The sequence below is a fragment of the Dama dama genome, chromosome 33 (assembly GCF_033118175.1).
Source record: "Dama dama isolate Ldn47 chromosome 33, ASM3311817v1, whole genome shotgun sequence".
Lineage (NCBI taxonomy): Eukaryota > Metazoa > Chordata > Mammalia > Artiodactyla > Cervidae > Dama > Dama dama.
This window is the reverse complement of record NC_083713.1, coordinates 25,259,743-25,272,432: the sequence shown is the minus strand read 5'-3', so window position 1 is coordinate 25,272,432 and position 12,690 is coordinate 25,259,743. Positions and strand designations below refer to the sequence as shown.

Below are 12,690 nucleotides of genomic sequence, written 5' to 3'. Positions count from 1 at the left end.
GTGACCTTGGGCAAGTTACCTAACTTCTCTTGGTCTCAGGCTCCACGTATATGTATAGAATCTACCTAACAGGGTTGTGTGACTACTAAATGATTAAATTAAAACAAACACATAGTAAATGATAATGTTAAAGAAAGAAAGGAAAGGAAAGGAAAGGGGGTAGGGAAGAAGGAAGGAAGGAAGGAGGAAGGAAGACTTTATAAAATTTGGGCTAGATATAGAAAACTTTGAAAATTTGATTCACTTTAATACAACTAAGTAATAAAAGGAAATTAGAAAGAAGAACTGAGCAACACTGGAAAAATGGCTTAACAGAAGAGTAAAAAAAAATATCACTAGTGTATGCTTAGTCACTCGGTCGTGTCCGACTCTTTGTGACTGTAGCCCACCAGGCTCCTCAGTCCATAGGATTCCCCAGGCAAGAATACTGGAGTGGGTAGCCATGCCTCCTCCAGGGGATCTTCCCAACCCAGGGATTGAAGCCAGGTCTCTGGCATTGCAGGCAGATTCTTTACCATCTGAGCCACTAGGGAAGCCTGGTGGCTAGTAGGCAATGCTAAAATGTTAGTCAGCCCTCCAAATCTCAGACTTTGGTCTCCACAGGAGGTCCTGGACCAATCCTCAGATACCGAGGGATGACTACTTATACAACATCACAGCAACATGGTTTTACAATACGAACCATGTTTCTGAAACTTCTGAACTAATGAAAATTGTAGATGATTATGTCGCCTGTTTACTTACTTTAGCTATGTTCTTTTACTGATTATTAGCAAAGTCAATTATTTTTGACTTCTCCCCAAGTATGGATGCCTGATCTGAAGCCTGCGATGTTGAGCAGGCTTGGCCATCAGAGAACACAAGAGCAGTACTACCCCACCCTGTGGACGTGGGTGCTGGACCTGTGACCAAGGCAGCTCGGCCGGGAGCAGGCAGACCCCCTGGTCATCCCGCATGGACAATGACCACTGTGTCACTGACCACCACAAAATGTTACACCAGTACTTCCCGGTGCCAGAGTGACAGGAGGTAGCACTCTCCTCCTGCCCCACTGTGGCCCCCCACCTTTAGCTGCCCTGGTCATCTCAGTGACCAGCTCGAGTGGCTAAGCAGATACCACAGGCTGGCAGCCCTCCTTCCACCCATACTGACATTCTCCCCTGTAACATCCCTCCTCCTCGGCTATGAAGAGAATCCATGAGGTGATCACTGTGAAATGCTCAGGTGACTACAGACGGCTGAGGGATTATTACACGGTAATTTATATAAAAAGCAGTTCCTATGTTTAGGCTCTTTTTGTATTTCCATATGGAAAGGAGAATACCAACCCAGTGTTTTGCACAAGCTAACACTGATAATAATGAAGACCCACAGATACCTAGCAGCAGCACTGTCCTGGATAATCTGCCAAGTGATGCACATCCACGACATCATCCGGCCTCAGCACAACCCCAAAGGCAGAGATGGTTACTCTGATACTAAAGATAAAGATGCAGAAGGTGCAGGACATGTAAAAGACAAAGCTCTGCCTGACCTCCCGGCTCATGCTTTTACCTTTACGGAACTTTGCAGGTGGTATGACATCAGTACCACTGGGGGGCTTTCAAAAATAGATTCCTGGGCCTCACCCCAGCCTTATAGAATCAAGACTCTAGAAGTCACACCCTTGACTAAGGACAGCATACTTCAATCATGGTTAAAGTGTGGCTAGGTGGCATAGCATTACTCAACTAATTGAAGGTATTCTGGGGAATTGGTGAGCCTCAGAGTTTTTATTATTCCAAAGTATACAAGAGACAGAGTTAATCATTTTAACCCAATTGCAATCTCTACACAGTAAGGAACAATCGATAGATGTTGGGCTGGGCAATGAAGTGGGTAAGAAAGTGTTTATTTCTTCCAGGGAGGAGACAGCAACACGTTTCCTTGACTGGAGCAAGGAAGATGGAACACAGTGTACACATGTCCATGAATCTCCCCAGGCCTGGCACACGGCAGACCCTTTAAATACTTGTTAGATGGACAAATAAGGGGAGACTGATTCCCTCCAACTGGAAGTAATTTCATTCTCCTCTACATTCCCTGTATTTGATCTGTACCTTTTTTCATCTTATTTACCATATTCTGCCCTGCATTCCTGCTGTTCAAAACCGTATCTCATCTCCACTAGAAGGTAAGCATTCAGGGCCAAATTCCACCTCCTTCAGAGTCAGGTCTCTTCTTCTCCCCCTGACACAGGGCACAACAGTGATCCCCAAAAGGAACCCTCAATGCCAAATGAGCATCTTGCTTGTTTTCAACTGTGACTTGATTCACATATGTGGGTCCTGCTTATTTACAGGCCCATGAAACCGTCCAGGACTGTAGTGTAATTGTGGATTGCTGGGGCACGGTAGTAGAGAAACCTCTGTATGAAAATCATGAGGAATCTGGTAAACCTCATGGGACGGTGGGCTTCAGGAAGACGACGGCTCTGGGAGACAGGATTCCAAACAATAGATGCTTAAAAGTGAAGGGGTTACAGCAACAACAACAAAAAGGCACTAAGGTTTAATTCTGTTCTTCTGATGTGCAACGCAAAAACCCTATATGTTCCTAGAATTACAACCATAGTGAGGACCATCCTGGAATATTTAAGGCAGTGACACAGACCAAATAAGAAATACTTCCCACAAAAGCAGGCTCATCCCTGGCCTGGGCCACTGAGATAGTACAAGATAGTAAGTTTAAAAGGTAAAGGCACCTCATCTTCTCGTCACTGCCCTATGTTGTGCTGCTTTTTGCTGTTTCACATATCATTGGCATTATTCCACTTGATCCTCACACCAAGAGATGGAGGAAGAGCAAAGATTATCAACCCCAATTCTTGGATGAGATAAGTGAGGCTCAAGGCACACCTAACATGCATGATATGCCTAAAGTGAAAGTGAAAGTCGCTCAGTCTTGTCTGACTCTTTCGTGATCCCATGGACTGTAGCCTGCCAGGCTCCTCTGTCCATGGAATTCTCCAGGCCAGAATACTGGAGTGGGTAGCCATTCCCTTCTCCAGGAGATCTTCCAAACCCAGGGATCGAACCCATGTCTCCCTCATTGCAGGTGGATTCCTTACCATCTGAGGCACCAGGAAAGCCCACGATATGCCTAAGCAACCAGAAGGCAGTTGCACACACAGTAGACACTTAATTGGTGAAATGAACAAACAAGTGAAAGAAGGCATGAATCTCCACCCCTGGAAGTAACCCCATTGTCTCTAAATGTATCAGAATCTGATCTTAACTTGCTTACAAATCTTTCTGTTCTACATCACACAAACATAAGAGTTCAGGTGCTGCTCAGGGAACCAAAGTTATGGCAAAGGTTGGGTAGGTCCCAAGAAAGAAGATGATTTTAATAACATCTGCAGAGGCTAGTCTGCACAATTCCACTCAACAAGTGGCTGAGGATTTAGTCCCTGAGAGACTCAACCAGGGGATATCAGGCAGGTAAAGATACACAGCAAGAGTGGAAGGCAGAGTTATAAGCACCCTAAAGAAGGGTTAGGGCTTCCCAGGTGACGCTAGTGGTAAATAAAAGAATCTGCCTGCCAATGCAGGAGAGGTAGGTTCAATCCCTAGGTCCGGAAGATCTCTTGGAGAAGGGAATGGCAACCCACTCAAGAATTCTTGTCCGGAAAATTCCATGGACAGAGGAGCCTGGCCAGCTACAGTCCATGGGGCTGCAAAGCGACGGCCACGATTGAGCACACACACATTGATGGCCTAATGAAAATTCTTTGCAGTTATTTTATCCGTTACAGAAAAAAGCATTTTTGAAAGGGAAAAATGTGCCAATGACTCAAAATGAAGCTACAGTATTGTTTTGGAACTGCGTTGGGAAACTGGCAAAAGAAAACCCACCACGGGCGGGACCCGGTCCAGGGCTCCGTGGCTGCACCGCCTTAAGTCTGCGACGAGCCACCGCCAGCGGTCCAGTGACCATCCGGGAGATGACAGTGAGACACAATTTTCAGAAAGAGGGACCAAGTCCATCCAGTTACTGCTGACAACCTGAGAGGCATCCCAGAGGCCTGAGATCAACTCAGGAGCCCAGGAAGGAATCTGTATTACTCCGGAATTCAGCAAGACCAGAGGATCTAGCCAGGCTCGGTTCCTCACAGACACACCCTTTGTCAATCTCAAAAAGTTCAAAGTCTAACCACGAACTGAAGATTTGGGTCACCCAGACTGGGTCAGCTGGTTTCTTTTACTTACTCTTGCAACTTTAACTGTTCTTTTTTTAAAAAGAAAAAATAGAGAGAGTGAGACTGTAGCGAAGCTGTCCGGAAAGTTCGGGAGAGGCCCCGGGAGAAAAGCGCTGACAAGGATTGGAAGTCCTCTAAGGTCGCCGTACACATCGAACGCGCGCCCGGGGCGCGAGCAGCAGTCTGGGGCATCCGGCGGGAGGAGAGTTGGGGAAGCTGAGTTTCGGAATGGGCACAATTCCCTAGCGAAGAAGGCGAGGCGGCTCCAGAGCAGGAACTGGCCCCGGAGATGCCCGAAAGCCCCCATCCGCCTGCGCTGGGGCTGGGAAGCAGTGGGGGGAGCCGCGCCCCAGCGCATCCACGCGAAGCCCATGCAGCGGGTACCTACGGCGCAAGCGGGGGGCGAGACCCCTGGGCGGCCCCAGGCTCGACAGAGCCCAGCAGCGCGCCCAGCCCTGAAAACGCCCGCGTCCCGAGTCCACCGGTCCGCGGCCCCTTCTTCCCCCACCCGCCCGCACCCGGAGGACACGCGATCCGCAGGGCCCGAGTCGCGCCCCTCCGGAGACCGCGCGCCCGCGCCCCCGCCCGCAGCGGACGCAGCCCCGACGTTCCCCCGGCCCCCGCCCGCGCCCACCAGGCGCCGAGCCGCGCAGCCCAGCCCGGCCGTCCAGTCCAACCCCTCCCCGGGGTCCCCGGCGGCTGCGAGGGTCTCCAGGGGCGCTGCCCGGAGTCCCCGGAGCCCGATCGCACCCTCGGCGGCGGCGGCGGCGCGTCCCTTACCGAGCGGCGGCTCCGTGCGGCTCCAGGGCCCCGCGGCGCGCCGGGCATTTTTTTCTGTGAAACTTCTCCCCGGACCGTAGGGCTGAGCCGGCCGGGCAGGAAAAGCGCTCAGCGCCGGGAGGCTGAGACCATCCGGGAACTTCGCTGGATGTAAACCCTCCCCCTCGGCTCCCCCCACCCCGCCCCGCGGCCCCGCCACATGTGGACGCGCCGCGAGGCCGCCGCCGGCCCTTCGCCCGCCTCTGTGTGCGCCGCGCCCGCGCTCCCTGGGGTTGAGGCTCTGCGTCCCACAGACTGGCGAGCCCCGAGGTGCACGGCAGGAGTGGGGCGATTAGGAGGCTGGGGCTCGTGCGTCGCTCCGTCCACCTCCCTTGTGCTTGCAGAGCAGCGGGAACTGGAAGGGGTGTCCAGCCGAGGGCCCTTTCCCCCATGGACTGCTAGTTCTCCAGCTTCCCGCTGTCGGGGTGCCCCCTCTCCAGCCCCAAGCGGAAGCCTTTTTCCTCGCCTTCTCTGCTCTCCAAAGAGAGCTTTGGAGAGCTTTGTCCGTGCTTCCGGACAGCTTAAATTCAAATTCATCTTAAAAATGAATTTTAATATGAAGTGGCACCCACGGAGGCCCAAGGTCCATCCGCATCTGTCTCCCTGACCACTGCATGGGGAAGCTGTGCTGCTCTTCTCGTGGAAAATGCCCTTTGTCCCCACCAAGAATCAGCTGGGGTTGAGTAGTTTTGCTCCTAGTGGAGATGGATTTGTCATCAGCCACCCACATCTTCAAACACGGTAGCATCAACTGCAAACATTTGGAGAAAGCTGAGGTTCTTCTCTCTTGCTTGAGCTGTTACTGGCCGGCCCTGAAAGCCGCCACCTCCAGGCTCCAAAGAAAAGTTAACACTCACTAAGACGACGCATGTTAGAACGTGTGCATTTGAAAAGAACAAGTTATCATTGATACAATAACCATTTAATCATAGTGCTAAGATATCAAGGGTGTGTATCCCCTTAAATGAAAGCAGAGAAGCTGGGAATAGATGCACTTCAGAATTGATGTCCTAGACTAAGAAGGTGCTGGGTCCATCCTTCACTTTAAGCTGTCTGCTTCTATGCCAGTTCCCATGTACACACTTGTACCTTGACATGCTGTTAACAGATATAGTAATCCTTCTGACAAAGAGATTAGTAATATGGGAAACTTCCCAATGACACATTTTGTCCCTAAGTGTACCCATTTTTTAAAGCTTCACTGTATACTTCATCATTCCTTTTGGAAGGAATTTGGAAGCTTTTCCTTTTCAACCATTTCTATGATGATATGCATATGTTATGTTTTATATAAAATGAACACAATTGATTTCATTTATCAGTATATTATTCCAGACTAGAAAAAAAAATCAGTAGCACTTAATCACAATCATGGAAATTAAGCCGAGGAGCTGCCTCCCATCAGCTCTCTAAGTCTCAATTTTTGCCTCAGTCAAATGGGCTTCCCTGGTGGTTTAATGGTAAAGAATTCGCCTGTAATGTAGGAGTTACGGGTTCGATCCCTGGGTTGGGAAGATCCTCTGGAGAAGGGAATGGCAACCCACTGCAGTATTCTTGCCGGGAAAATCCCATGGACAGAGGAGCCTGGCGGGCTACAGTCCAAGGGGTCACAAAAGAGTCGGACGCAACTTACTAACTAAACAACGACAAACGACGTAAAGGCAGCTGATTCACTGCAGTATTCCCAGCACCTGGAACATTCCTAGTATTCATTACCATGGGATGAAAGAATAACAAGCATTAACCTAGGTCCTTTTAGCAATACATCTATTATCTCATTTAATTCTCAAGGCAAATTGGCTAAGTATATATTTGTCACTGTTATACAGATGAGGCAGAGAAGGCAATGGCACCCCACTCCAGTACTCTTGCCTGGAAAATCCCATGGACGGAGGAGCCTGGTAGACTGCAGTCCATGGGGTCACTAAGAGTCAGACACGACTGAGCAACTTCACTTTCATTTTTCACTTTCATGCATTGGAGAAGGAAATGGCAACCCACTCCAGTATTCTTGCCTGGAGAATCCCAGGGACAGGGGAGCCTGGTGGGCTGCCGTCTGTGGGGTCACACAGAGTTGGACATGACTGAAGTGACTTAGCAGCATACAGATGAGGAATTTGCAAAGGCACGAGGTTTTCCAAGGAGGGGTGGTGAGAGGCACAAGTCCAGAGGAGTTTGATCCAACTGCTGGTTTCTGGTGCCCCTACAAGAGCTTCCATCCAGGCCAGAGAGGAAGGTAAAAGGCCTGAAACTCACAGCTTCTGAGTAAGTGTCTCAAGGAGAGCATGTGGGCTGTAGGTTTTATTCATGGGGGGAATGGACTTAATGACATGAAAGGCATTTGTTCTGATGACTCTGGGGGATGATGAAGCTTTGCTTCTTGGTCCAGTGTCAGGACAGGTACCTGCAAAGACCTTGTGTGTGTGATCAGTCACTTCAGTTATGTCTGACTCTTTGCAACCCTATGGACTGTAGCTCACCAGGCTTTTCTGTCCATGGGCTTCTCCACGCAAGAATACTGGAGTCGGTTGCCATGCCCTCCTCTAGGGGATCTTCCCAACCCAGGGGTGGAACCAGTGTCTCTGGCATCTTCTGCACTGGTATGCAGGTTCTTTAGTGCTAGGGCTTCCCAGGTGGCAGTAGTGGTAAAGAAAGTGCCAAAGCAGGAGACAGATTTGGGTTTGGTCCCTGGATCTGGAAAATCCCCTGGAGAATGAAATGGCCACCCACTGCAGTATTCTTGCCTGGAGAATCCCATGGACAGAGGAGCCTGGCGGGCTACAGTCCATGGGGTCACACACAGTTGGATATGACTGACATGACTTAGTTCGTATGTACGCAACCTGGGAAGCCCACTGAAAAGACCTTAGGGTCTTCCAAAGTCACAGGGTTTTCCAAATGTCCTCCTCACATCACAAGAATCCAGGTGCCTAACTTCAGTGAGATGCGGCTGCGCAGCTGGAGGACCAGGAGAAGTGGACCCTTAATACCATAAGCAGGAAGTATAGCGACTCCAGGACTCAGTGTGGGCCTTTTCCTCCATAGTGTCAGCATTCTCAGGGAGTCCCTGTCCAAGTGTGGCCATGCTGGAATGTATTCCACACTCTACTCAAGTGGAGGATGCTGCAAGAGGGCAGAGAAGGCTGAATTTGTTTGCTTTGTTGTGGCAAATTGAGAGTTACTTTTAAAAAATGCTTTATGAGCATGCTGTTAAAATATGATTGATCTGGAAGACAACTCTTTAAAAGGTGAAGTGGGCACTCACTAAAATATCCCAAGAGTATTTTGAAAAATGATAATGTATCATGAACCCAAGTGAATGATGAACTCAAGTTTCTGCAGTAGGTTTTAAAAGTTAGAAAAGTTAAATATATATAACAATTTATTGTTATATAAATATATATAACAATATAACTGAACTGAACAGTTGAGTTCAGTTCAGTCGCTCAGTTCAGTTCAGTCACTCAGTCGTGACCAACTCTTTGCGACCCCATGGACTGCAGCACTCCAGGCCTCCCTGTCCATCACCAACTCCCAGAGTTTACTCAAACCCATGTCCATTGAATTGGTGATACCATCCAACCATCTCATCCTGTGTCTTCCCCTTCTCCTGCCTCAGTCTTTCCCAGCATCAGGGTCTTTTCAAATGAGTTGGCTCTTCACATCCGGTGGCCAAAGTATTGAAGTTTCGGCTTCAGCATCAGTCCTTCCAATGAATATTCAGGGTTGATTTCCTTTAGGATTGACTGGTTGGATCTCCTTGCAGTCCAAGGGACTCTCAAGAGTCTTCTGCAACACCACAGTTCAAAAGCATCAATTCTTCGGTGCTCAGCTTTCTTTATAATCCAACTCTCACATCGATACATGACTGCTGGAAAAACCACAGCCTTGACTAGATGGACCTTTTTTGGCAAAGTAATGTCTCTGCTTCTTAATATGCTGTCTAGGTTGGTCATAACTTTTCTTCCAAGGAGTAAGCATCTTTTAATTTCATGGCTGCATTAACAATATAAAACATATCAAAATAATGATAATAAAATTAGCAAACGGTAGAATCTATGCAATGGGGTTGAGTGAAAATCTGTAATTTGAGATTTATTATCTGTGTGAAAGTACTCAAAGATATTACTAAACTTAAAACTCCTAAAAACTTCATGCATACACTCCTTTTTCCCCCCAAAAAAACAAGTGTTCTAAATTTGCTCTTCTTTTTTGTGATAATAAATGGCCATTAGCAATATGCTACCTATTCAATAGTTTAGAAAAAAATAAGTTCTCTTAATCCATCCTTTTAATGTAAAGTGACATTTTAATGATGTGAGAAACAGCCTTTGAAAAGAAATTTGTACTCTAGAAAGTATTTTTGAAAATAAATATTCAGAAGTATTTCTATCGTCCTATAGTTTTATTTTTTAAAATGTTTGTTATCTATTTACTTTGAAAATTTGAAGAATTTTAGATCTGCCTAAAAATCTTCCTATCAACATATCTGGAAGAGAGAGGGACAACTGAGTTCTTTGTTAAAATTGTGAAATGCATCCAATTCTAATAAGCTTGCAATAATAAATTATTGACCGCAGGGAACAGAGAAATTTACCAGCTGAATGTCAATAAATACATTTACATAACAGGTGAGTGGGACTGAAAAAAATCACTGTGATTTCCGAAGTGCACTCACTGCTGTTCTTCTTTGTGGGGAGTCAGTAGCTGTTGCAAGGCCTCTTCTGCTAGGTCAGCCACATGGTTCATAAGCAGGGAGTGTACTTTGAACTGGACCTTCAAATCCAATTTTACCACAAAGGGTTAAACCAAAGTTGTAAAAAAATAATGGAGCAGTAAAAAGATCTACAGCTGCCAGAGGCTGGGGGCAGGGAGGAGAGATGAATAGGTGGAGCCCAGAGAATTTTTAGGGCAGTGAAATTACTCCGTGTGATCCTGCCATGGTGGATTCGTGTCATTATGCATTTATCAAAGCCCAGAAAACGTACAACACAAAGAGTGAACTCTAATGCAAACTATGGACTTCAGTTAATAATCACATATCAATACTGGCTCATCATTTTATAACAAATGTACCATACTCATATGAGCTGTTATTAATTGAGAAAACCGAAGAGGAGACGGTTTTGAGCAGGTATGTAAGAACTCTTTGTACTTTCTGCTCCATTTTTCTGTAAACCTAAAACTCACCCACAAAATAGAGTCTATTATTTTTTTTTAATGAAGCATATTCAGTTATAGCTCTCTCAGAATGTTTTCATTGCATCTTTAAGTGAGAGCAAAATTTTTTGTACTTTAATAAGTAAAACATTTAGAAAATACCATTTATCTCTAACTCATTTGCTTTAATTTATATATTTACGTGTGTTTACTAATACACCATGGATTAGTACACTAAATACCTGATTATAATCTGTAAGTCATTATCAGTCTGTGTGTGTGGGGGCTTCGTCCTCAAACGTTTTGTTGACATTATGCACATTCAAAATGTTGGCTGCTCCCTGAACTAGTGCTTCCCTGTGGAGAAAGTCGGCTTCACACAGCTCAATGACTGTCTGGCAGCGGCTTAATAAGCACTGTTGGAAGGTGGTGCAGAAGCATAAGTTACTGAGGCTGCCTTCCTGGGGCCGGGGTGCGTCCCAGGAGCAGGGTAGCCTGCCAGGCAGCCTGCCGGGAGTGCGTCCCACGGAGCAGCGGTAGGATCAGGGGCTGAGGGACTTGGCTTCTGCGGAGAGCATAAAAGAATTGGAATATTCATGACCAGACCAAGTGACAGGCAGGCTGGGAGGCAGGCGTGGAGCACTGCAAAAGCCAGGGCCTCTGGCAGGATGGGGGAGATGAGATTGGCTTACCCCCAGGCTATTAATCAACATGGTACGTCATGGTGGTCATGGGTAGGCCTAGCAAAGCTATAAAATGGGTAGATTTCCCCAGCAAGGTCAGTTCTGGCAGCATGATGGGGCCTGTCAGACCTGCAGTATCGAGGGTCACCACAGTGATAAAGCCCTTTGTGCTGGACTCTAGAGATTGGACTCAGAGGAGCTGGCAGGGCCGATGTGGCCAGAGGAGCCAGTGAGGGCTGAGGGGTCAACCAGTCAGGCCAGGCTAGCTGGCTCAGCCTTCCCTTCAGTTGGGAGGGAGGTGGCTCCCACTTCCTTACTCATCACAAAACTAAATTAGGAAATGAAATGGTCACTTCTTGGGGCTTCCCTGGTTGGAAGTCCAGATAGTAAAGAAGCTGCCTGCAATGCAATAGACCTGGGTTCGATCCCTGGGTTGGGAAGATCCTCTGGAGAAGGGAATGGTTGCCCTCTCCAGTATTCTTGCCTGGAGAATTCCATGGACAGAGGAGCTTGGTGGGCCACAGTCTATGAGGTCGGAAAGAGTCGGAAATGACTGAGTTACTGACACTTTCTCTTTTATGGCCGCTTCTTGGCCTGTAGAGAGGGCTGCTGGGCCATCCACCAGCTAGAGAAAACCCCCAATGCCGCCTCTCCCAACCCCTGAAGCCCCGAGTTCCTCTCAGATGATGCCCCATCATGTACAGCGGTGGTCGGTAACGCCTTTTAAGAGCAGAGCTCTTGCTTTACACAACATTATGCAGAGCACCAAAAGTGTAAGGCCACCCAAGGCATAGCCACCCTGGTGGAAGGGAGCTCAGATGTCTGTCCACGCTTGACTTCCAAAATAGACTCCCAGGCATAACTTGAGAACCGCTGTCTAGAGAAGCAAGTGCAGGCCCCATGACGTTACTCCTGTTTTACTCTCCAATCTCGTCCTTGGCCACCCCACACTTTACTTTTTATGCCCTAAAGCAGAGCACTGTTCCCACATCTTTTATGTCTCTGTCCTTTCGCTTGTGCTGTTCCTTCTGCTTGGGATGCCTTTCCACTGGCTGCCTCTGGCCCAGTGTTCAGAATTCTACCTGAGACGGTGTCTCCTCTGATAAGGTCTCTGGGCTCCCATAGCGCCTTTGAGGTGTCCACATCTGAGAAGTTACCTCTTTCTACTGAAATACTTTCTGTATCTGTTACCCCACTAAGGTGGAGACTTCCCAAGGGGCAGGAATTTGCATTTCTAGCACCTGGCATAATTGACAATTGTGTAAACACTCTCAGTCATCAGTTTAGAATGCAAAGTGTCCTTTCTGGAAAGCATGTGGGAGAAGACAATGTGTAATAAAGAAGGGAGGGGGCACAGTGTCTGCAAGCAGAGGGGAGAGGAGGTCAGGGGCTAGAGGGAAAACAAGCAGGTCCTGTGGGTTTTTGCATAAAGTCACTGAAAGTTCATTCCCAACAGGGCTTGGGCCTGACACACCTGGCACCACTGCTACCAGTTAAACCTGAAAATAAGTAACCCTGAGACGGTGCACTCTGGTGTGCAAGAGAAGAGCCTTTCCAGGAGTTCTGGAGGCTTCGGATCAGTTCCCTGAGATGCTGCGGGCCTCCAGGGATTCTAACCAGCGTAATGGACTTTAAAAAGGGAGACAGCTGAACGAGGAAAATTCGATTGAGTCCCAAGGGAATGATAATGGTTTGGTTAAGGACTCCTTCAGATCTGTCTGAAGGAAGAAAACTCTTACTGGAATTGTTTGTTCATGATTATGGAAGGGCAGAGGGAAAAGGCACTGG

General features: G+C 47.7%; 1 protein-coding gene across 2 annotated transcripts in view; it reads right to left on the bottom strand.

Moving 5' to 3' along the window:
* Positions 1-5,157, bottom strand: part of WIPF1 (WAS/WASL interacting protein family member 1) — a 124,343-nt gene extending 119,186 nt beyond the window's left edge. For both annotated transcript variants that reach the window (XM_061135736.1, XM_061135734.1), the window contains exon 1: positions 5,021-5,157. The gene's annotated coding sequence lies outside the window, so the exon portion shown is untranslated. The remainder of the gene's footprint in view (positions 1-5,020) is intronic.
* Between the last annotated feature and the right edge of the window lie 7,533 nt (positions 5,158-12,690).